Source organism: Euprymna scolopes, chromosome 25 (genome assembly GCF_053919585.1).
Source record: "Euprymna scolopes isolate OS-2025 chromosome 25, ASM5391958v1, whole genome shotgun sequence".
Taxonomy (NCBI): Eukaryota; Metazoa; Mollusca; class Cephalopoda; order Sepiida; family Sepiolidae; genus Euprymna; species Euprymna scolopes.
Window position 1 is genome coordinate 69,107,935 of NC_136506.1, and position 24,508 is coordinate 69,132,442.

The window sequence follows — 24,508 nt, forward strand, 5'->3', positions numbered from 1 at the left end:
TATGAGAATAGAAAATTATTATCGATGAATCATCAATAAAAATGCTACGTATAGTCTCATTAATATATATATATATATATATATATATATATATATATATATATATATATATATACTAGCGTGGGGCACCCGGTTTTGTCCGGGCGTAAAATACGCTTAAATATCATATTTTTTGATTTGTCCAGATTTCATATATACTATTATAGAGCTGTGATTTCAGAAATAAAAAAAATGTATTTGAGTGCCATCAGCTAGAATCGAAACCGAAGCATTCAAAGCTGGTGACGTTACCACTGTACCAACGTGACACGGACATGAACTGATTAAAAATTAAACTTAAAAATAAACTAAGATGTATAACGATTTTTTTTTTCAATTTTTACCCATTTTTGACCGCCTTAAAGTCTATTTTAACCGGCTGAAGACACATAAAAGGACGGTCCGTAAAAAATCCAATCATTTGATTTCCCTAGCACCGGTCTGCGACTTTTAGTTTTCGAGGAGATAGTTTGAAAATATGGAGACAGACAGATATATAGCCTTTTATATATTATATATTCCAATCCTACGATTGATTTTACTAAAAAGTGTCAGCACTTATCAAGGCCAGATGTCATTCGATTATCAAGGTCAATGAATTGGAATGATTGTCAAAAGCAAGTTCGAATATTCGTGAGGACGGTTCTAGATAAGAATCTGTTGACATTGGCTTTGAACACAACTAAATTACGGTATTTAGTTCTCTCCCACTGCAAGAACTGTGGCGCCAGGGTTGGAAAGCGGGATTGAGAAATCAGCGCCCCAGAGGAGAGGCACTCTGATCTGCAAAAAGTGCCTGGGTAGCCCGTCAGAATTCTCTGGTAAGGTTGCCTCAGGAGATTGGCAATACAATAGCCCCTTCTCAAAGAGAGAAGATAAAGCATGGGAGGGTGAACCTCATAGAACTGCACAGAACTTTACACTCACCGCAAAATAAACAGGGACCGGGTCATTACAGAAATAGTCTAATCTTTGTTGATTTTGAGGTCTCAGGATAAAGATTCCTAGCCGTGTATACACAACTAAATTATAATTTATGAAAAACCCTTTTTGAATACATCCGTTATAGAAATTTACCATTACGTCAGGCACCCTGGGGAAGAAAGGAGAGTTTTTTTTTATTTTTTTCGTTTGTAGTAAAGAGACGAGTTCATGGTAATGTTATACAAGAAGAAACTATAAATTTTTGTTCAATCGAGCAGCTTCCATCGAAATGATGAAACTAGCAACATCTCTTTTGGGAGAAAAGGGCTTTAAAGGATCTACATCTAATATCTGTCCAAGGAGCGTTCTCAAAGCGGCAAAGGAGCGGCATCTCCCCTGATGTGGCAGCAGTATTTCATCTTGGTACATATATAACATAGTGCATATGAGCGCGTGAAAAAAATATCAGCAGCAGCGAATGATAACTGGCTTTCGAAGAGATTAGCAGCGGAAAACGCGCATAGGAAGTGTGCGCGAGAAAATGGGAAAAAAGAGAAAAAGGGCATCACGTGCTCGAGAGAGAGAAGGCAAAGTGCAAGGTTGAAGAAAATGGACATGTAAATGGCTGGCGAGAAATGGCTGGCTGCGGTCGGCGTGAAGCCGGAGAAAAGGTGTACACCGGACGAAATGGACGATGGCGAGAGACTTTTAAGTGGTGTTGAAACAATTATATATATATATATATATATATATATATATATATATATATGTGTGTGTGTGTGTGTGTGTGTGTGTGTGTGTGTGTGTGTGTGTTATATATATATTATTTTTAAAATGTAATTATCCACTGACATGTGTTTCGTCGTCTACGACTCATCAGAGGGGCTAACACACACACACACACACACACACACACACACACACATATATATATATATATATATATATATATATATATATATATATATATATATATATATATATATATAACGGTAATGAAAAAAAACTTTTGTTGAGAAAGAAAAAAAATGTCAACCCGGGCATTTATTTATTTATTTGCAGTTTTATTTTTATGAATTACTAAAGTAAACTGTTACGGCCATATGTTATTTTTATATAGGTAGTGGATTGCATTAGGAATAAGATACTTGCGGAGTTGTACAATGAGTCAACTATTTTTCCAGTGGTTCTATCAACAGAATTGTTGCAAGTCTTTCATTTTGGAATGAAACCTGGTCGTAGGAGCTAATAAAAAAAGGAGCTAATAAAAAAGGAGCTAATAAAAAAGGAGCTAATAAAAAATGAGCTAATAAAAAAGGAGCCAATAAAAAAGGAGCTAATAAAAAAGGAGCTAATAAAAAAAGGAGCTAATAAAAAAGGAGCTAATAAAAAAGGAGCTAATAAAAAATGAGCTAATAAAAAAGGAGCTAATAAAAAAGGAGCTAATAAAAAAAGGAGCTAATAAAAAAGGAGCTAATAAAAAAGGAGCTAATAAAAAAGGAGCTAATAAAAAAAGAGCTAATAAAAAATGAGCTAATAAAAAAGGGGCTAATAAAAAAGGAGCTAATAAAAAGGAGCTAATAAAAAAGGAGCTAATAAAAAAGGAGCTAATAAAAAAAGGAGCTAATAAAAAAGGAGCTAATAAAAAATGAGCTAATAAAAAAGGAGCTAATAAAAAAGGAGCTAATAAAAAAGGAGCTAATAAAAAAGGAGCTAATAAAAAAAGGAGCTAATAAAAAAGGAGCTAATAAAAAAGGAGCTAATAAAAAAGGAGCTAATAAAAAAATGAGCTAATAAAAAAGGAGCTAATAAAAAAGGAGCTAATAAAAAAAGAGCTAATAAAAAATGAGCTAATAAAAAAGGGGCTAATAAAAAAGGAGCTAATAAAAAGGAGCTAATAAAAAAGGAGCTAATAAAAAAGGAGCTAATAAAAAGGAGCTAATAAAAAAGGAGCTAATAAAAAAGAGCTAATAAAAAAGGAGCTAATAAAAAAGGAGCTAATAAAAAAGGAGCTAATAAAAAAAGGAGCTAATAAAAAAGGAGCTAATAAAAAAGCTAATAAAAAAGGAGCTAATAAAAAGGAGCTAATAAAAAGGAGCTAATAAAAAAGGAGATAATAAAAAAGGAGCTAATAAAAAAGGAGCTTATAAAAAAGGAGCTAATAAAAAAGGAGCTAATAAAAAAGGAGCTAATAAAAAAATGAGCTAATAAAAAAGGAGCTGATAAAAAAAAGGAGCTAATAAAAAAGGAGCTAATAAAAAAGGAGCTAATAAAAAATGAGCTAATAAAAAAGGAGCTAATAAAAAAGGAGCTAATAAAAAAGGAGCTAATAAAAAAATGAGCTAATAAAAAAATGAGCTAATAAAAAAGGAGCTAATAAAAAAGGAGCTAATAAAAAAGGAGCTAATAAAAAAAGGAGCTAATAAAAAAGGAGCTAATAAAAAAGGAGCTAATAAAAAATGAGCTAATAAAAAAGGAGCTAATAAAAAAGGAGCTAATAAAAAAAGGAGCTAATAAAAAAGGAGCTAATAAAAAAGGAGCTAATAAAAAAGGAGCTAATAAAAAAAGGAGCTAATAAAAAAAGGAGCTAATAAAAAAGGGGCTAATAAAAAAGGAGCTAATAAAAAAGGAGCTAATAAAAAAGGGGCTAATAAAAAAGGAGCTTATAAAAAAGGAGCTAATAAAAAAATGGAGCTAATAAAAAAAAGGATCTTCTTTAAGGGGAAGTTCATTGGTTATTTATATTAAAATTGTTTCTTTTCGACTTCATCTTACTACTTTGCTGGAAAGAAACAAAACAGGTTTAAAACGCCTAAATACTACCTACTTATAACAATACTAACATGGAGAACCGACATTACTGAATAAAGATCAACAAATGTTTGACCCTCCCATATTTTATTGTCATCAAAATCGTTGCAATCCTCTATTTTTCAATCAAATCGATTAATTGCCAGCTTTACCGTGGGACTCACCGCGGTGCCCAGGGATGAATCTTCATATGTCTCCCTGTAGTGACTTATCCCACAATACATTGTAGTTTACATTGCACTGTAAAGAACCTACTGTTGATTTTATAAAATTATTTTTCTATAATGACTTGAATCAAAGTTTAAAATGCAAAAGTCAAATATCATGATTCAATTGTGCTCTAACCAAGAGTATTCATTTCGAACGCGCCCGTCATATAAAAACTACTGTTGTTTCTATAGGCCGGGCCTTTCTATTTGTGCTATGATAATTTTTGTTGGTTGTTTTTGTTTTACGCCATATCAACCCTTTTCACGTTATTTAATGCCAAATCCAGTGATTTTGAAGAAAATATTTTTAATAGAATATATTTTTTTCTTCAAGTCGGTTTCTATTTAACCATAGTTGGGACTCTAACGGGTACTACTACTCCGGGTCAGAACAGACCTGGGAGCTATGGCAATTAAAGGGTGGCTCCACACTCCCCAAAGCCGGCAAGCTGGGGCCTCACCATCGGATATAGTTTAAGGTCATATCCTGGACCTGTGAAATGATAATGGCTGGAATTAAAGTTTTAAATGTAAACGTCAAGTTCTATGGTTCAAATGTTCTCTAAACAGAAACATTCACTTCGAACGTGCCCCTGTCGTATAAAAGAACCTACTGTTTGTTTATACGACGGGCCGTTCAGCTGTTTCAGTGCTAGATTTTCTCAAATTCACTCATGATGTTAGGCTGTATAAGACGTTAACTTTCGTTCAAGTCGCCTATTCCTTCTTTTATCGGAACTTTTTTATCGATAATCGATACTTATCAAAGACATTCCGATACAAAATCTATCTAAGAACACTGCCAAGCACATAAAGTACATTTGTGTGAAATTTCAAAAAAAATCGGCCCAGTTGTTTAGGAGGTCATAGGGAACGAACTCATACACACAAAGTTCTGTTTTATAATAGTAGAAGCTAGATAGATTTATATATAAATTATATATTATTTATAATTAATGGTCTTCATATTTTGTTAAATAATAATAATAATAATAATAATAATAATAATAATAATAATAATAATAATAGTTTATCGTCACCCAAATTATGTGCTTCTTTGAGTTGTTTTAGTCTAAATAATGAAAATAATATTCTGAAAAATTCAGGAATATAATATCCGTCGGTGTGTTCGTCACGCTTAGCATTGACATCATTATGCACGCAGATTGGATGGACGCATCTAAAACAATACTTGTTCTTCCTTATGTGGTTTTCCTTTTCTGTTGTTATGCATTCAACACGTCTAATGCTAATCCTTTCACTAGGGTTGATAAGCAAAAAGGTTTCGTAAGACGTGCATCAAATCCCATACATACATAATCCTCTGTGCGTATATAAAGTGCTTCTATCGCAACAAGCGTTGGGAAAATATGCTTCGCTTGCTTTTGTGTAGCATTAACATATATTTCAACTCCTTCTCCGAGCACACACACAGACACGCATGCACGCACGCACACACACACACACACACACACACACACACACACACACACACACACACACATATTTAAAATAAAAAAAAAGTTTAGCGGTTATTTATACATATAATGTGTGTGCGCATGGACGTATGTGCAAATATTCCATGTATGCAAATAAAGTGTTATAATGAGATATATATTATTTATCAATTTTCAGTATTTACTTCAGCAGTGGCAAATGCATGAAGAAGAGCAAGATAGTAAGCTATGAAAATATATGTCAATTAAGATGCACATAATTTTTGGCGTTTCATTCTCATAGGCATTTTAGCCTGACGTTTGCCTACGGGTATCAAACGTGGAAAATTCTGTGTACCTTGATTGTCATATCTTTTCATTAATTACTATGTTTTGGACAAATGGTCAGTTAAAACCAGAAGTCTTCGTCAGGTGACTTAATAAGTGTTTGCTTTCCACAGAAGTAGGTTGGTTGGTTGGTTGGTTGGTTGGTTGGTTGGTTGTTTTTGTTTTACGGCATATCAACCCTTTTCAGGTTATTTAATACAAAATCCAGTGATTTGGAAGAAAAAGATTTTAATAGAATATTTTTTTTTTTTCAAGTCGTTTCTATTTATCCCATAGTTGGGTCCCTAACAGGTACTGCCCCTCCGGATCAGAGTGGACTTGTGAGCAATGGCAATTAAAGGGTGGCTTCACACTCCCCAAAGTTGGCAAGCTGGAGCCTCACCATCGGATATAGTTTATGATCATATCCAGGACCATTTCTACAAAATAAACCATAGAGAAGAAGGGAGAGACAGAAAGCGAGAGTACAATTTTTTATTTATTTATATAAAAGTTATTGTCTGTATATGTGAATACATGTTTCAGCTGCGAGTTGTTTAGATATCGAACATCATTAGGTCGAGATCCTATCCAAGAATTTAAATTGTCCGTTCTTTCGAATCTGACTTCACATGCGCATATTTTCTGTCTTTTGAAATTATCTTCTTTTTCCAGAATTTTCTCCATTTCTTTTTATCATGTGATGATTCGACGAAGCATCCAAATCATTCCTGATACATATAGAATATATATAGAATATATATATATATATATATATATATATATATATATATATATATATAAGTAGATTGTAGTTTGCTTGAAGCATTGTTGAAGAAAATTATAAGGTAAAATTAAAAGCCAAGAACAATGCGAGATTTTTTTTATATAGAGTAAAATTAAATGAAAACAAAAGAAATAAATTTCTTTTTTTGTTGTTTGTTTTTTCTTTTTCACACAAATTTTAACTCTAAACAACAGTGATTTTTTTTTTCTGTTGTATTCAATGGTGTTATAAATCTTATTTTAGAGATTTATAACACCATTGAATACAACAGAAAAAAAAATGACTGTTGTTTAGAGTTAAAATTTGTGTGAAAAAGAAAAAACAAACAACAAAAAAAGAAATTTATTTCTTTTGTTTTCATTTAATTTTACTCTATATAAAAAAAAATCTCGCATTGTTTTGGCTTTTAATTTTACCTTATATATATATATATATATATATATATATATATATATATATATATATATTGATTTAAAGATTATGAGGGTTTTTGAAGCATGAAAAACGATGTTACTTTTTGTATTTAATATTTTTATTGTTATTTTTTATATTTCAAGCAGACCTCCGCTCTTGGTCACAGAAAAGTATCGAAATGATAAAGGAAAAGAAACCCGTTGAAAGAACTGAAGATTTGTAGCGTGGACAGCGTTCATTCCCAGCAAGCATGTTCGAAAAAGTTCACGTGAATTAGTTTAGCCGTTTGTGGAAGAAGATTGTGCTTTTTAATGTTTCTTTTAATGTTGCAACGTAAAAGCGTGTAATTGAAACGGCAAAAATTATATATATATATATATATATATATATATATATATATATATATATATATATATTTGTTTATGCAAGCATTGTGCGTACATGTTTCAGCTACGATCTATTTCAATATTTAACTTCTTCAGGCCCCCAGTATAAATTGTCCCAAAAGCGTGTAAATATGTCTTTTAGAAATCTTTGTTTTGTTGAAGGAAGGCAGTAGGAAAGAAAACTATGGTTGACTGGCAAAATGCTTATTTGCGCTTTCTCATTTTTCAATTCGTCTGTTCATGACGTTCCATTCATACGAATACACTTACGCACTTTTGGTTCACGCTCTCTTATCATCCTTCGCTTTATTCTAATTTATTTAAAATTCGGTTGAAGATTCTTATCTCGGTATTAATTGACCTGCAGTTAACATGCTCTTAACCGTTTATGCATGTAGGTCAAACTACTTACATGCTTATGAAACCATACCTGCACAAGCACATTTGGAACGTTAACTTAAACCTAGATATACATATCACTCTTTTACTGCCTTAATCTTATCTCTCTTTCTCACTCTCCCAGTTTATATGCACATACGTATATATATATATATATATATATATATATATATATATATATATCTTCTATCTATCTATCTATCTATCTATCTATCTTCTTCTATCTATATCTATCTATATCTATCTATATATCTATAAAAACAGAGATGTGTGTGCCACAGACGATTTCTGATTGGTTAATCCAATAATCACATCTCCTAAAAAACAATCGTTTCTACGCTCTTACCTTTACCATAAAATATTATGGCTTTATTTATTGTCCATCTTGGAAGGGTTTAATTTTTTAATAACTTGTTATTTACAAATTAAAAAAATACGAAACTATTATGCGAAACTAAACTACACGAAATACGCGCACACACGCACGTTCACTACCGTCACGTTGTTATGGCAACCAAACCCGCTGACTTCTTTTTCTCATTTCACTCGTGGTCTTAAATTAGATTCGAATAAGTTGCCAAAAAACAAATATATAACAAATAAATGTTATCAAAGGCAAATTTTTCGTGTTTTTATTCAATTTAACATGTTTAATCAGCTCGAAAAGCATACAGTGTTTACCGATGTATTGGAAAATTCAAGATGGCGGCCGATTCTCTCTTTAACACGGTAAGTTTGGAAAAAGGTGTAATAAATAAAAAACCGGTTAAAATACTGTTAAAAACTCGCTCAATATATGTTACCGTGACATAGGTTGACATATATTCGGCGGGTTTTTAATAGTATTTTGTATAGTTTTTTATTTATAACACCTTTTCCCAAACTTACGGTGTTAAAGAATGTGTGAGACGCCATCTTGAATTTTCCAACACATCGGTAAACACTGTATTCTTTTCGAGCTGAATAAACATGTTAAATTGAATAAAAACACGAAAAATATATCCAGTTTTTATCGGTTTTTTACCTTCTCTGCAGAAGTACAAAAAAAAAAAAAAAAAAAAAAAAAACGGAAGGTACTTTTACAGAATGTTAAACTAACCCTAACCGATGTTTTATGTTTAGTTTAGGAAAAGTCAGAAGAAATAAAAGTCATTATTGCATGAAATATACGTATTTAGTTGAAGTATTGTTTATGTCAATTCTTTCGAAGAAATTTAGCAAGAATACCTGTAAACCAGGAAATCGGTAAAATGTCATCATGGATGAATACTTGTCTATTATAATTTCTACCCTTGACAAAAACTTAGCCATAACAAAAGAGATTTATTGTTCAGATTGTTTTTGAGATTGATTTCTAAAAAGATATTTTATAAATAAAATCGACTTTAAAATTAAAGACTTAAATTACAATAATTGAATTTAAACATTCTTATTTCAATATTTGGCACATAACACCTGCAAAAATGATCACAATGTCAGGATTTCATTTTATTTCAGAATCGATGGCAAATACTAATATTTAACATTAGTTTATCATTTAAGCCGATAAAAAGCCCTTTTTTTTCCGAGTCATAAAAGGATTTGGAGTTTCCTAATCAACCTTTCGGGTGCAGTTGCACGCTCTCAAAATAACTAAAGTGTTGGCTTTAAAAAAATTGGTTCATTAAAACTAAACAGGTTTAGTTTTAATAAAAAAAAAAAATTAAAAAAAAATCGCTTTGGTAATTAGATATGTCGTATGGTTATCCCTAATCGCTGAATAAAACCGCTAACGAGTTGAATGATTACGACATAAAATTAAACTCGGGTTCCTGAAACTGAAACTTCGTTTGTTTTTGTTTTTTTCTTATCAATATATTTACATTGTTATTTTGTTTTCATTTTCAATCATTCGAACAGTTTTCTTTTTCAAGTAATCCAAGTTACAAAATTCCCACTGTTTACTATGCTAAAATCACAATGACTAATGTATACCTATTAACCCTTATCCTTGAGTGGCCTCTGGGCCTTGATAAGTGGTGACACCCATGTAAAAAAAAAAAAATCACTCGAACAGTTTTCTTTTTATAATGTACAGTTTTAAAAGTTTAAAAACTATATAGTTTTTACTTCAGGAAAATTAATGGGTCAGTTTTTACGATGTGCCCTGTTAAAATACTGTTAAAAACTCGCTCAATATATGTTACCGTGACATAGGTTGACATATATTCGGCGGGTTTTTAATAGTATTTTGTATAGTTTTTTATTTATAACACCTTTTCCCAAACTTACGGTGTTAAAGAGGGTGTGAGACGCCATCTTGAATTTTCCAACACATCGGTAAACACTGTATGTTTTTCGAGCTGAATAAATATATTACATTGAATAAAAACACAAAAAAGATATCCAGTTAGGTAGAAAAGTAACTTATCTTGCCTTTGATAACATTTATTTATATATTTGTTTTTGACTATTTTTTCGAATCTATGTGTACAGTAATCTTGCCAGGATGCGGAGGAAAATGAATGAAGGGGGAGGGGAATAAAATAAAAACATTTTGGAAACAGAGTAAGTTTGAAAGAATTGCTTTGCACAGAAAGAAATTAATGAAAAAATAAAATTAAATTTCTTTTCTTTCTTGATTTTTTTTTTAGTTTTTTATGAAAAAGGAAGTCAAAATTAAGACTATAAAAAACAATTTTTATTAAGAGCGAACCTCAGTCGTCAGGTCTGTAAAAAAAAGACGTGGAATAATAAATGTTTTCTAATACAAATTGTTTTTACTTATGTGTTCATTTGTCTCTTTGAAGTTCGTTTGTTTAATATATCGGTTGGCAATATAATTTTGTCATTCTGTCAGACTCAAATTTTAAATCTATATATCTATAAAAGTTAAAGTGTGTGTGTGTGTGTGTGTGTGTGTCTGTGTACATTTCCCTACGAAATAACTCTGTCAATTTTTAGTCTACAGACTCGAAATTTGATATACAGGGTACTGAGATTTGGAAAAATCTATGTGATCGGTTTTTAGCCAGAAATTTGGCGATTAAGGGGTCAAAGTTCAACGATTTGAGCTTTGAGAACTCTACCAAACTTCTCCGACAATTTTTGGTCTACACACTTTAAATTTTAGATATAGCTTCCGTGGACATGAATCTAACTTAATAACTTGATTTGAGCCCAAAACAATAAATTTTCAGGGGTCATAATAGGGGTCAAAGTTTAAAAAATTACCCCCTTTTTTTTGCTCAGCATACACCTCCAAACACCCGGGCAACGCCGGGCACCCATGCTAGTATATATATATATATATATATATATATATATATATATATATATATATATATATATATATATATATATAACTACTTAATTTACTCACATAAAATTAATATACGAAAGTATAGATTTATGCGTAAACTTTAAGTATTTACTTCAAAAGTGCTTAATACGTAGGTAGGGCTAGTTAGTAATTTATAAAATATATATGGCGATTAAGCTACACTGAATATTCCGCGTTTCATCCACTCTAGGGCTCTTTAGGCTTATTTGTGAATTTTGTGGTTGTTTATCGTTTTTATATGCGATATTATATGAAGAGTCCTAGAGTGGATGAAACGCGGAATATTCAGTGTAGCTTAATCGCCATATATATTTTATAAATTACTATATATATATATATATATATATATATATATATATATATATATATATATAAACTTTCTGTAAACAAAACATGAATAATACGCTCTTATTTTAGGATTTTTCGTCATAATAGAGCACTCTGCTGAAATCGTTTTTCCATAAAATATAATTTTTATATATATATATATATATATATATATATATATATATATATATATATATATATATATATATATATATATATTCCTTGTTTTTGTGAATTATTCCATGGATTTCTGCCTTTGGATTATTATGGACCATCTTCTTCCAATTACGGGATTTCCTTGGATGTTACTTTTACAAATGGAAATTCTTTTAACTTTCTTGAAGTTTTACATTTGGATTTTACCGTCACTGGATTTTTTATCTTCCACCAGACTATCCATTCATGTGTAATCACCTTTTTCTTTACCATACTCCCTCTGCTTAACTTTTTTTTTTCAAGTAAGATCTTTGACTTACTTGTTGTTTCATCAAATACTTCTGCATGCAAAATCCGATCCCGCATTTTGCTAATTCCTACCCTCTGATGAGAAGGGGAGTATTTCTTCGAAACTCCGCGGATTAAGGCCTATCCATTGATCTAGTGTTTCCTTTTCAGATTAAATATGTTTTTAACTCATTTCAAAGTGTTTTTTAACATATTTTATTAATTGTTTGCTCATATATATATATATATATATATATATATATATATATATATATATATGACTAATTATATATATATAATATATATATATAATTATATATATATATATATATATATATATTATTTTATTATTCCGTGTTTTGGTTTTTCATTGAAAATTATGTGTAGATCATTGTAATAATGTTTTTAAATCATTGAAATCGTTTTTAACGCGTTTCAGACGTTCTGTGAAGCGTCCTCTTCAGAAAATATTTAAAATGTAAGATATTTAGAATATACTCAAGATGTGTTTAAAATGTAAAAGAACATTTTCGCAGTTCATTTGAAATATTGCCGAGCGGTGGAAACATGTGTGAATGATTCTACTTTTCATTCGTATGTTCAAATTTTATTACTAGTTCGTTGGGGTGGACTGTGGTCACTGCTGTCTTATGTTTATCTCTCTCTCACTCTCTCTCTCTCTCTCTCTCTCTCTCTCTCTCTCTCTCTCTCTCTCTGCTTGTGTTTCTATTTATCTTTCTTTATTTTTTCTCATTTTTTTCCTTTGTTACTCTTACTTGAGTGGAGGCTAGGGGCCCGTTGGTACTTGGTCAACTGGGTGCATAGATTAGGGTGTGTGTGGGGGGTGGGTTCTTGTATTGGTTTGAAGAATGTGTGTTCTGTTTTATAGTATTATAAAGTTATTTGCTTCCCTAGGAAGGCAAATGTGATCCAAGGTCGTTACTAATGTGTGCGTGTGTGTGTGTGTGTGTGTGTGTGTGTGTGTGTGTGTGTGTGTGTGTGTGTGTGTGTGTGTGTGTGTGACGAGGTGGGGGAGGATCAGCCACTCTAAAATAAGGGTAGAGGTGTTTTCATTCAATTTTGATATTTATTTTTTGGATTCTTAGATTTTAGTATTGTGATTTTTCGTTTCAGTCTTAGACTGTTCGGGCATTATTAATATGTTTGTTTGGATAAAGAGGTTGTATTTATAAATATACGAAGGGGATTTTTAATGTTTCTATTTATTTGTCTCCCCATGTGGGTATGGCCAGATCCAGGATCGGTTCTCAGTGTGGGGAAGGTCTCGCTTTCCAGAGGGGAGGGGGCACTTGGAACAGTATAGGTATGCGAGGAAGGGTGGTAGTTATCTCAGTCATGAAGGATTTCTCCTCCACTGACTGAAAGGGGGGTGAGGTGTTGGAACAGATACTACATTATGGTTCTAGGTGTTTCTTAGTGTTGTTGGTTTCGAGGTAAAGTAAGGTTGGTATTTTTCAAGATGTTGTATTAGAAGCAGGGGTGTTATGTCTGTGTGTGGCTCTGTGTGTGTGTGTGTGTGTGTTTTAATGTGTCGGTTCTGATTTATGTGTGGGTGTGTATATACGGCCAAACATAAATCAGAACCGACACATTAAAACACAATACTTCAGACCAATACAAGCAAACAAACACACACACACACACACACCCTACCCTATGCACCCAGTTGACCAAGCACCAATGGGCTCCTCACGTCAAGTAAGAGTAAAAAAGGAAAAAAAAAAATAGAAAAAAAACAGAGAAAGATATGCATGTATATGATAAAATAACATTATGCCTACCACCGTAAGGCGGGGCAAATACCATAATCCGGGTCCGGAAAAACAGCGTATTCCACATCTTAACCTAAAATAAAAACGTATCCTAAGGCCCCCGTATCCTAGGGTTCTGCTGTATAGCTGTTTTGTCATATATATATATATATATATATATATATATATATATATATATATATATATATATATATATATATATATATAGAATGGGTTACGAAATTTCAACGAGAGAAAGATGTATATTTAAATAACGGGGTGGTCACCAACAATGTGTATTTTTTAACATTATTTTATTATTCCGTGTTTTGGTTTTCCATTGAAAATTATGTTTAGATCATTTTAATAATGTTTTTAAATCATTGAAATCGTTTTTAACGCGTTTCAGACGTTCTGTGAAGCGTCCTCTTCAGAAAGTATTTAAAATTATTCTAATCATTTTGAATCCAAAACACGGAATAATTAAATAATGTTAAAAAATACACATTGTTGGTGATCACCCCGTTATTTAAATATATATATATATATATATATATATATATATATATATATATATATATTTTAATATCTATTAAATACCTACAGTCATACCATATATATATATATATATATATATATATATATATATATATATATATATACTACCATACATATATACATATGCATATTTATATATATATATATATATATATATACATATATATATACGTATATATTCACATTTTACTCTCATATCATACGATTCACAAAGAAGTGTACGTATGACGCTTGTACAAAATTGGGACGAGATTTTGTAGTCGATAAATGGGGTTTTCAGATAAAAAAAAAACAATGGTTTCAACTCATTTTTGTCAATTCAAATAAGTTACAACTGTAGCTTCCAAATTATGCAGTCGAAATTAGCTGAATATTACTGAATTATTAAACAAAACAACTTTAATCGTGTTAGCAGCTGAAAAATTGCCGCGATCTTATTTAAATCCAAATTGAAAATTATCTATCTTTTGAACTCTCTCGTGTCTTACGATCATTTTTTCAAATTCTTTTTTTTTTTAATAAATAATTTTCTACCTGATCAATTTTCGTAATTTTTTTTATATAATCCTCTTAAAAATACGAAGAATACGTAGATACCATTGTTTTCAGGTGAAATTTAGTATTACGGTTTCCGAAATTTCGTCCCAATAGTGTAGAAGCGCCGTGTGTGTGTGTGTGTGTGTGTGTGTGTGTGTGTGTGTGTGTGTGTGTGTGTGTGTGTAAAAACTAATGAATGAAAAATACACAAAAGAAAAATAAATGAATGAAGAATCAATAAAATAAATGAATGAAAAAATAAGTAATAAACAATAAAAATAAATCAAAATAGGAATAAAACTAAATACCAATCATTAATCAATTAATTATACCGTTCTACGTGCCATAGTATTCTAAATATACATATCAGTGCAGATGTACAAAAGAGACTGTAGCTGAAACATGTATGCACATATGTAGCAAATATTATTTGTATAAATAAAGAAATGTATACTATAATATAGATGTACTTGTTATTGGGCATTATTTTATAACCACCATTGAATAAACATATAGTAAACAGCAGCAGTACAGTTACTATAATATGCTCCCAAACTCTTTAGCATGTTTTATATACAAATATGGAAACGACTAACCTTGAAAAATTCCTCTGAAATATTCTTACTGCATGAAAAAGGGATTTTCTTTCTGACACTAATTATGATGGTCCAAGGACTTATAAAGCGAATGAATAAGAAATCATGTTTTCGACAAAATAAGGACATCAGCACGAGTATGGCTTCAAGTAAGTAAAAAAAAAATTCGCATGAACAAACATCCATTCCAAAGAAGCTGGGTAGTAATTTTATGAAATAAGAAAACCTAATAGCATTTTAGTTAAAGCGGATAAAACAATAAACTTTTAATAAATTCAGCAAGCAGAAAATAGTAGATAACAGCCTACAGAAATTTTACCAAAAAGCAAATAGCAACATAAAATATAAACACAGATAGCAAAACAAAAATATTACCGATGAAGTACAAGTGAAAGAGTCATGATTTAAATAAAAATGACGCGTACTTCTTATTTAAGGACAACAAACTGAACTTTAATACAAAACCAGGCAGGAGATTAAAGGAAATCGCAAAGATAAGCAAACAGATGCTGGAAAGCATTAATCTACAAATTAAAGATAAATATTACCTAAATCAGTTGACGAATACCATGGACACGGTGAAGTTTTTCACTGAAATTGCTGATAAGATCCTATGCGTTTTCATCTAGTTTGACATCATGAAGTAAAACCCATCAATTACAAAAGCGATTTGAACACGTAATAGAATTCGCTAAGAAAGAGAAAATTATCATTATTAAGCGCTATTGGACAACCTTTCTTATTTGTATTAGTAAACATTGGACTAAAAATAAGCAAAACGGATCATTCGATGTTTCCATGGGATCCATGGATTTAGTTTCTTTTAACTTGGTGAACGACAACATTGAGACAAGTAACATGATTATATAAATAGGACTGGTTGATGATTAGAAAATCAAATAAAGCTAAATACAACAGGATTAAAAAGGAAATAAATTGGGAGATGACGAAACTAGGAAACGAAGGTTGAAACTACTGGAAAACTTAAACAGGTATATTTCTTAGATGTCACATATAATCTAGTAACAAACAGTTATAAATCTTTTATGAAAGAAAATGCCAGCCCCATGAACCTGCACCCAAAATTAAACCACTCACCCTCCATAATCAAGCATATACATAAATTTATAGGGAATAAATTAGCAACAACTCCTTAGACGAAGTCATATTTAACAATCATAAAACATTTATAAGATAGCATTAAGAAAGAGTGAATTCACGTTAATGCAGATTATAAATGTATAGAAACTAATACAAATAGATACAGGAATCGATGTAGGAAGATTATTTGCAATGTCATAAAGTAGGATAAACAATAAATTGCTACACCACATTAATAAACGGCGCTTTAACGATGTAATATACATGACATATTTAATAATAACACTTTAAAATTAAGCAATAATTCTACCGACAGCTTAGAAAGAATTATAAAGACGGAAAATAATAAAACATTGACGAGCAATAACAGGCATTAACATAAATAGTTATAGAGTAACAAATAATTGTAACTGTAAAAAACTGAATGAATGCCCCCTACAGATTAATTGTCTTACATCTTTAGTGATATACCATGCAATAATATATACAGTTGAAATCCCAAAAATGAAAAACTTCTATACAGTAAGCGCATTATTGACACTTAAGAAAATGTTTTACAGGTGTTGATGCAATCATGAAAAATATAAGGACACCGCACTATGAAATTTAATTTAGGAATTTTAAAAAATACATCGATAATAGAATGGGAGATAATTAGATGTAAAGATAGAGACGAATTACTTAATGTTAGACAAGACATATAGACCATGCCACTATTGCAACCGGGTTGAATTACGTTCAACAGCTATAAAGGGTCAGTTAAAAACGAGGATATATCTCGTTCTTACTTTCTCATATGTGGGGCAAGTTTTCTTTATTCTGGACACGGTAGCGCATTTCACTTAGGCTGTTAGAATGATTAAAGGCACGTAACACTGATATGAGTTTAATGTAAAAAAATAAGATTCGTGGTAGGATCTTTCTATCGATCCGGTAAATATCTCACTGCTGATGCTATTCTCTATCTATATAAGAGCCAGGTACGTCCAAGGATGGAATACTGTTGCCACATCTGGGCAGGAGCTGCTAGACTTGTCCTGCCTTGATAGAGTTCAAAATAGACTTCGTAGCCTCGTAGGAGATGTCCTTTTCTCCTCCTTGCAACCTCTATCTCACAGAAGAGATGTTGCGAGTTTGTCTCTGATGTATCGTTATTTTCATGGAAAGTGTTCGACTGAGCTTCAATCTATGATCCCCCCTCGCCAAACTTTCACAAGAAACACTCGTCTAGCTGTAAACACTATCAATAATTCCCCCCACTCTTTATCTGTGCCTAAACCTAAACGTAGATTCCATGAACAAAGCTTCTTTCTTAGAACTGCACGTCTGTGGAATTGTCTTCCGTTTTCCTGCTTTCCGGCTGACCACAATATGGTTGTCTTCAAGTCTAACGTAAATAAGTTCTTGATGAGCCGTTCCATATAAGTTATCAAATTTACCAAATTTTCATTACTAATGATTACTATATTGTCCAATTTCTACTGTACACTCTTTAACCCTTATCCTTGAGTGGCCTCTTGGCCTTGATAATGTGGTGATGCCTATGTAAAAAGAATAAAAAATAAAAAAAGGAAACGCTCACTTTACATTTCTTGCATTGATGGCAATATTAGTATCAAGGTTACCTGTTCTAGATTGAATCGTCTAGACGTTAGCGGAAGAACAAACGACACAAGAACCATTCTTATTGTTCAGGTGACCATGTCGTCTTTTCATACTAGTGGTGTCTGTTTCATCTAATTGTTTCCATTTTCAAAGAAGGTTCGGTTCTTTCCGTTGCTGAAAATTTTATTGCTTTCACACTTCTCAATAAATCTCTTTTTAGACGGACATTGCTATTCTTGTAGATCGCTACAGAAATGTGACTCGTTGTTTGCATGTTTGAACACAAGACAAAGTAAGTTTACAAAGCCAGGAAAGAAAGTAAAAAATGACTAAATCACAAATTCGTTTTTCTACTCACTATACACCTCCCTTTTTTATCTTCATCCTTCATCTCTCTCCCTCTCTCTCTCTCTCCCTCTCTTCTGTATCTCTCTTTCTCTTTCTCTCTCTCTCTCTCTCTCTCTCTCCCTCTCTCTCCTCTGTCTTTCTTTCTTCTTATCTCGGGTTAACCAGTTTTACTAGTTATTCTATGGTACACTTTTATTTATAATGGACTATTCCAATCCTTTTCCATTTTTTATTACGTTCAACTGTTAATAAACAGAGTGATGGGGGGGCGGGAAAAAACGTGAGTGTGTTTGCGTGCATGTGTGGAAAAGAGAAAAAGGACAGAGAGTGATAGAAACCGCATAATATAATAGTTCAAACGATATACAGCGACAGAGAAAGAGAGTGATAATTAGAAACTTGATAAAAGATGAGTTACTTGGTAAGTTAATTAGAAATTACCATCAATCACAGCAAGTAAAATGGATTTTGTAGCATGTATTTTGTGTTATTAAAATATATAGTGAAATAAATTCTGATGGAAACAAACATTGATGAACTCAGTTTTCTTATAATAATAATAATGATTCTGATTTCGTTTATCAACGTCTCTCTGGAAAGGGATGGGATTAATTTCCAGAGGATTTCGCTTAATCCCGGCTTTAAACCAGGGGCTTCAAAGACCAGGTTATTTTCCTAACGATGTTAATCGTACCTACAATAGCAGAGGTCTGAAGGCCGCCTAAAACATCGGGGATTTGTAGTTTTTTCAATTGTCCTTCCAGACGACTTGATACTACTGTTAGTGTACCAACTACGACTGGGATTATTTGTGTTTTAACCGCGTGTATACGCCTTATCTCCAAGGCCAATTGCTCCACTTCTCATTCTCCTTCTCTCTCACATTCCTGTCGCAGGGTATTGAAAAGTCTACAATCTGCCAATTCTTTTAGACCTTGTCAATGACGACTAAATCCGGACGATTATGTTCCAATTGCTTGGTCGTTATGACACTTTCGTCCCACCATACCTCTACCTTGCCATCCTCACTTGTTCTCACTTCATTAGGAATCCCCTCAAACCATTTTCCAGCACACTTCACCCCAACCCTCTTAAACATCTCCCATGCGATCGTGTCTTTTGTGGTACTCTCTCTGGGCCAGTGCACTACACCCTGCTGCAAGGTGCGCAATTGACTCTGAGGTCTTAACAAAAATCCGGCATTCTGCAGCAACTTCCTCTCCTAGAACCACTTTTTTTAACAATCGTGTTCCTAATGCCTGTTCTTGTGCTGCACAAACAAAATAACTAGTGGAACCTGTGGAAATTCCACAGCGGCATGTTTCATATGTAATATATTGCTGCTGGGCATTCTGTTGACGCCCTGCGTGAACATGAACCCTACAATATCATCATACCATCTTTAGACGGAATAGATACTACCCTTGGATCCTAGCCAGAAGACCAATAAGGTATATTAAGTTTCACGTACGACTCAAAAGCGATATCATTTTGTTTTAATTTTTTATTTATTTATTTTTTTACGTTGCGTTTTCGTTGATCGGGAAATCCTATTTATTAAGAAGGAGGGGGAAAGTGATAACGACATTAAATTAAATTAGAGTCTCTATATGATAATAATTTAATGTTCGAAGTGTGTTATCACGAGGGCTATGACAGCAGCATATTCTTTTCATTGTTTTCATCTCGAGTGTGTATCCTTTGATATCTTATATGCTTTTATATAGAGTGGCGTGGTTCTCGGTTGATTAACTGCGTCTAACTATGCCGGATATATACTTGAGAGTCAAAACAATGATAAGAATATGCGGTTGCCATAGCCTTAGTTATCACCTTCTACCATTTTAATAAATACAATTTCACGATCGAATAATTTTAAATCTGGAAACCGTGACACACGTACGTAGTACTTTAAAGGTACTACGGTGGTGGTATTATTATTATTATTATTATTATTATTATTATTATTATTATTATTATTATTGTTGTTGTTGTTGTTGTTGTTGTTATTATTATTATTATTATTATTGTTGTTGTTGTTGTTGTTGTCATTATTATTATTATTATTTTTTATTATTATTATTATTATTATTATTATTATTATTTATTATTGTTGTTGTTGTTGTTGTTGTTGTTGTTGTTGTTGTTGTTGTTATAGGCGTTAGAATACATTTCACCGTGCAGTTTTCATTCAGGCGTTGTTTGCGTACTTTACACGAGTTATTTGCCTCCCTATTCAACACAAAATGATCTTCATGTGTCATGGGGAGTAGAAGAGAAAATGATGGCACTAGTCTTGGATGATATAACAGAAAAAACTCATGAACAGCCAAGAAGTATGGAAAGACTGACAGAAAAACAACTACAGGACTTCCATTATAAAGAACTGGAAAGTCGGATGAGCAGGGGCTTATTACTAATCAATTTCCAGCGAAGACTAACGGCAGTTGCCTTTGTGAAATCGATGGAAGACGACCGTTTCAATAACACAGAATGATTACATGCGTATACTTATTGAGGTAGAGAATGCTAGAAATATGGGGAGACGTGTTGTTACTCAGAATCCAGGGAATACCACCGGTTATTTTTAGTAAGACTTAACTGATGATGACTTGTGTGAAAGCTGCTAGTAAAATAAAAAAAAATGAAATATAAAAATAGATGATGATGATGATGATGATGATGAAGAAGAAGAAGAAGAAGAAGAAGAAGAAGAAGAAGAAGAAGAAGAAGAAGAAGAAGAAGAAGAAGAAGAAGAAGAAGAAGAAGAATCACCTCAAGCTATGATTTACATTTAGTAAGCCTGAAACTAGGATATTTTTTCAAGGGGTCGTCTATTCAAGGTGTTATAATTTAGTTAATTAAGAATGGAGATTGTTTGCGCAGTTACTTCATATAACAGTCTCAGCATGTTCTCTACATGTCAGACTATTAAGTGAACGTCTTGCTTTACAATTCAATGTTGGCATTCAGATGTGCAGAGAAGCATGTTGGTCGGCACGGTTCACTTCCCCTGTGGACCGCTTTGTATGAGTCGAGAACGACACCGTTACACTTCGTCTCAAATCAACCACAGTAAGAAACATTGTGTAGCGACCAATCTCACATAAGGAACGGTTATAAATATTACGCAGGTGCCCATGTGCCTATTTTCGTATTTCGTCTGTCGATACTCATGAATATATATACAAAACTATTTTCAGAGATACGGCTTAGACCAATCCAATGTTAGCAGAAGAAGAAGGCCGGCGACTATACGCGACATAGTATGATGATAACAGAAATATTGGACAAACAACGTAGACGACTAAAAATAGAAAGAACAAAAATCCAGAATAAACCATCTTTGTCCCACTTTATTGTCTCCCCGCGAGAGCAAAGTTAGACAGGTGGCCGGTTTTTTAATGTGGATAGAATCCAGCTTCTCAAAAGAGGCACCCTTCTACAATGATTTCTACTTGATTGACCGGTGTGTGAACAGATGCTTGGCTTTCAATATTTTTTATTCTCAATATAATGAATAATAAAATGGGGTATGAAAAATTGCGCACAAGGCTATCCTAATATAGGGAAAACGGGGGTCAATTGTCTTGCTTTTTTTCTGTAATGTATTTGACTATGCTATTGTTTCCCAGAATCATAGTAGTCACTACATATACTACACTTTTAGCTTAGCCAAAGCACCAAGTCTTTGTCAAACAAAATACAGACAACATTTTTTTATATATATAAAAACGGAAACGAAAGCGGAATTCAATATGATTTTATTTAATACTAGTGGAGGGCGCTCGGCCTTAAAATACGCTTAAATATATTTTAATTCACGCTGATTCATATTTATTATTACAGCGCCAATTTTCTATTGAATATTATATTGTACCTAATATATAGTACTGATTTGAAAAGTTTGTAAAAATGACAAGGTTGCCATCAGCTAAAATCGAAACCAAAACATTTAGCGCTCCAGTAGCGTTCCCTTTTTGAGTTATCGACAGATAGGTAAGAAAGATTTAAAATTAAACCACTTAACGCTATGAAGGAATTTGCGCATGCGCAACAGTAAATATATAAATTTGTCGGCAAGTTAAAATGCAAAATGTTCATTCCAACTTACCGGTATATTTTTGTACGTGTTATTTATTCATCCAAACAAAGATTTTACTCGTTATAAACCATCTTTGGTGTATGATTACGATTTCCTGATTATTTCACTGTTATGTGATCAGTAGTTTAAGAGTTTATCGGTTAAATATTTACAGACACACACATACATACATCTATTGTTTTATTTATACAGATGGTGTATGGTTTATTTATTTGTGTGTTTATTTTATTAATATGTCATTATTTATTAAGGAGGTGTTCCGTCAGTCTGGAAAAAAGTTATAAATTAATCATAGTGATATGCTAGCGCAATGACAATAATAATCATAAAATCTGTATAGTTATAAAACTCTGTGGACCGTCCGACCACCCTTGCTTTCATCTTGTCTACCAAAAACATTGTTGTCATGGAAACCAGCTTGTGTTTAATAAAATCTACACTCCTTTCCACAGTCCAATCATGTTGAGTACAGATAAGTTTCAGTCTTTACTTAACTTGTAGACATCGTTTTTAATCATGAAACTATTTTTTTTTGTTATATTTCGGTTTTTTTAGTTTCGATTTCGATTCTAACTGATGGCACTCAAATAACTTTTTTTTTCTTTTTTTTTTACCTTTGAAACCATGACTATATGTCGGGTACAGTATAATATGAAATTATTGGCTCTATAAGAATAAATACGAGATTTGCGTAAATTAAAATGTCATATTTTACGACCGGGCAACGTCGGGTGCCCCTGCTAGTAAATTATAATAATTTAAAAAGCCCCTTATACAAGCTGGCATAACTGATTATATAATTACACTCCTTAGACTATACATAAACTGAAGGGCAGTGTAAAGACGTGTATGTGTCCGGTGCAGTGACCGTTTTTCACCTAGCATCCAGGTATGCTTGTCACGGGACGGCGATCAAACAATAACAGTTGAACATTCATGTGTGGCACTATACCTTAGTGCCCCGGTTGTGGTGGTTGTTCCCACCCTCTCCAGCATGCCCAGGAGGTAATTTGGCCATAAGCGGAGGGATACGCCGAAATAAGCAATCAGAATGCAATCCCACGATTCCCTTTTAAAAAAAATTGAAAATTTTTAATATTTCGTGCACTTGTTGAAAATTGTCATTTTCACTTTCTGCTTTCCCTTTTCTTGTGTAACTTTAAAACGCATCACGCCTTGACATCACGTACAAACCCATTACATTAAGCACGTTTTCTTTATATAAACGTGTCAATTAGTTCACATCCTACAGTTTTATCTTCTTAAATATTTATATAAAAGAAAGTATCTCTTAATCTTTGGAGGTTGGAAGTATTATCAAGTATCGAATTCTTATGATTTTATAAATATATACCTGTAGTGGAGATATGGTGTCTGTGTGTATCAATTCGAAACAATACTATTACTTCTATTAATGAAGGAGATTTGGTATCGAAGTGTCTAAAACAAAACTATACTATTACTTGTATTAATAATAGAGATTTGGTATTTGTCTAAAACGAAACCATGCTATTACTTTTATTAATACTAGCATGGGTGCCCGGCGTTGCCCGGGTGTTTTGAGGTGTATGCTGAGCAAAACAAAAAAAACGGTCAATTTTTTTTAACTTTGACCCCTATTATGACCCTTAACATTTATTGTTTAGGGCTCAAATAAAATTATTAAGTTAGATCCATGTCCAAGGAATTTATATCTAAAATTCCACGTGCTTAGACCCAAAATTGTAGGAGGAGTTTGGTAGAATTCTCAAAGGTCAAATTGTTGAACTTTGACCCCTTAATCGCCAAATTTCTGTTCGAAAACCAATCACATCGATTTTGCCAAATCTCAGTACCCTATATATCAAATTTCAAATCTGTAGGCTTAAAATTGACATTGAGTTATTGCGTAGGGAAATGTACACAGACACACACACACACACACACACTTTCACTTTTATATATATATAGATTGTATTATTATATTATCTTTTAATGCACAATACAGAGGTATTATAGTATCTGTTCTGTTCTCAGGAGACTATTACCTCCTCATTTATGGGGGAAAGGTAGTGCAGTATA

General features: G+C 32.4%; 1 protein-coding gene across 3 annotated transcripts in view; it reads right to left on the bottom strand.

Annotated features, from left to right (window-relative positions):
- Window positions 1-24,508, bottom strand: part of LOC145247422 (uncharacterized) — a 443,795-nt gene that overhangs the window by 374,005 nt on the left and 45,282 nt on the right. The gene's annotated exons all lie outside the window — the stretch shown is intronic.